Genomic DNA, 2,949 nt, shown 5'->3' with positions numbered 1-2,949 from the left:
TTCATCTCCAAATTTTTAAACCAGAATGGCTCCTGACTAAAGGAAATAGGGGGAAAAAGTGTGGAGCAGAGTCTGAAGGAAAGGCCATCTAAAGACTGCCCCACCTGGGGATGGCTCTGGCTGAGCCTCTCAGGAGACAGCTATATCAGGCTCCTGTAAGCAAGCACTTCTTGACATCCACAAAAGTCAAGAAGATGAAGAGGCAGATGCTCACAGCCAACCATTGGACTGAGCATGGGGACCCCAGTGGAGGACATAGAGGAAGGACTGAAGGAGCTAAAGGTGTTTGCAATCACATAGAAAAACTACATTATCAACCAATGAGACCCCCCCTTCCAGAGTTGTCAGGAACTAAACCACCAACCAAAGAGTACCCATGGACGGACCCATGGCTCCAACTGCATATGTAGCAGAGGATGACATTGTCTGGCATCAGTGAGAGGAGAGGCCTTTGATCCTGTGAAGGCCTGATTCCCCATGGTAGGGGAATGCCTGGGCAGTGAGTTGGGAGTAGGTGGGTGGGTGGGTGGGGGAAGCACCCTCATAGAAACAGGGGGTGGGAGGATGGGATAGGGGCATTCTAGAAGGGAAACCAGGAAAAGGGATAACGTTTGAAATGTAAATATATAAAATATCCAATAAAAAATTAAAAAAAAAATGTTTTTGAAAGTCTAAAAAAAACTACAATTATTATTGCTACTATATATTTTATCCATAAATTTTCGCTACTACTCTGTAAGAATCCAAATGATAAACTCCTAAATATGGACGTTCCATGGTTTTTCTATGGGGAAATTTTATTATCTACAAATAAAAATAGACTTTCCTACTTTTGAATGTAAACAAAACAGAAGTAGAGAAGTTTACTTTTTATATGTGTTCATGTGTTTGCCTACATGTTTTTATGTTCACTTCCTTCCGGTGCCTTCTGCAAGCAGAAGAAGGCTTCTGACACCCTAAAATTGACCTTTCAGGTGGTGTTGAGCCTTGATAAGGGCGAGGAGTACCAAACCCAGGTCCTTAGGAAGTGCTTTTAACCACTGAGACATCTCTGTAGGCCAGTACTTTTCTATTTATTTCTAACTCTTAATCAATTCATGATATTAAAATAGAGTTACATGGCGGATAGTACTTGGTGAAAGAAACAGATTTCATACTTAAGAAACTTAGCTAAGTTTCTTAGCATAGTTCCTAAAGACTAGAAGCTGCAAGATCAAGGTCCTGGGAGTTTTGGTGACTAATAAAGACCTAATCTTTGATTCCATAATGAAATCTTGTTTTTGTGGATGCTCACAGCCAACCGTAGGACTGAGCACGAGGTCCCCAATAGACGAGTTAGATTAAGGACAGAAGGAGCTGAAGGGGTTTGCAACCCCATAGGACGAACAACAATATCAACCAACCAGACCCACAAGAGCTCTCAGGGACTAAACCACCAACCAAATAGTACACATGGAGTGACCCATGGCTCCAGTCACACATGTAGCACAGGATGCCCTTATCTGTCTTGAATGGGAGGAGAGGGCCTTGGTCCTGTGAAGGATTAATGCCCCAGTGTAGGGGAATGCCAGCTCGGTGAGGTGGGAGTAGTTAGGTGGATGGGGGAGCACCCTCATAGAAGCAGAGAGAAGGGGGTGGGATATGGGATTTGTGGAGGGAAAACTGGGAAAGGGGATTATATTTTAAACGTAAATAAATAAAATATCCAATAAATTATACCTTGTTTTATCCCTGGTGGAGAAAGCATTTAATATTCTCATCCAGAAGAGATGGAAGATCCACTCTCTGATTTGAGCCAAACTGCCTTCTAAATATTTAAGTTTATGTCCCTTGACAAATAGTATTCTCAGCTTTCTTAAAATTAACCATTCCATTCCTTTTCCTCTCAGATGATATCGCACTTCCTGGTTACCCCCTCCGCCAACCTCCCTATCTCATATTCCACTTCCTGGTTACCACTCCACCAACTTCTCATCCCACATCTGCCCTCCCTCACTTTTGCCTGTATGAGAGTGCTACCCCAGCCACCCACACTCTCCCGTCCCATTGCTCCAGCATGCCCCTATTCTGGGGAATCCAACTTCATTGGACCAAGGGCTTCAGCTTTGATCTTAGACATTTCTTTTTGTAGGGAATGCAGGTGAGTGCAGAGATGTGTAGCTGCAAAGGTGCTGAGAATATTCCTGATGGTGGAGTGCTAAACTTTAAACTGAACATTCTCTCTAAGGGTCAGAAGACATAACCAAAGAGGGGATGAAAATGTGGCAGTCAGGTAATTTGGGGAACAAGATGAAGAAATTCTTTGGGGGTCATGAGATAGTCACTGAAACGATGAACCTACAATAGCTGCAGTTGCCTGTATTCAGCCTGCAGAAGGCTGTGCTTGCTTACAGTCCATCACAAGTTGGAGGGTGTTGGTGTTTATGGGACTCTATCCTTCCCCACTGAACTATTGGCAACTGACAGATTTTGGTTAAGAAAAATTTATGTGTGTCATTAAATCCTAAAATTAGATGATTGGGAAGTCATATTTATGATGAATACTATTAAGGCCTTTTCAGTGAACAGGTACAATTTAGCCCAAGGAATTATTATACTCTTCTCTGGTAGTTTATAATCCACCTCACATGTTGGCTCATGTTTTAGCAGAAAATCTTTTGGTAATCACTTACAAAGGCACATATCAAGTTTACACACAACTTCCATGTATATAAATAACCAATAGTGACTCTTGCTCAGAAGTATCATTGGATAAACCTTTGTATGTAAAGTGCACATGATCATCCATGTTTTCATAGTGTCCATGCACAGTAATCAAGCTATGGATAAGAATACCCAGATATACATGTACTATGGAAAAAATAAGATAGAGAGGGAGAGGGAGAATGAGAGAGTAGGGGAGGAAGGGAGGTAGGGAGAGAGACAGAGAGAGAAAGAGACAGACAAAGA

This window comes from Mus pahari, chromosome 4 (assembly GCF_900095145.1).
Source record: "Mus pahari chromosome 4, PAHARI_EIJ_v1.1, whole genome shotgun sequence".
Lineage (NCBI taxonomy): Eukaryota > Metazoa > Chordata > Mammalia > Rodentia > Muridae > Mus > Mus pahari.
Note: the sequence above shows the minus strand (reverse complement) of the source record.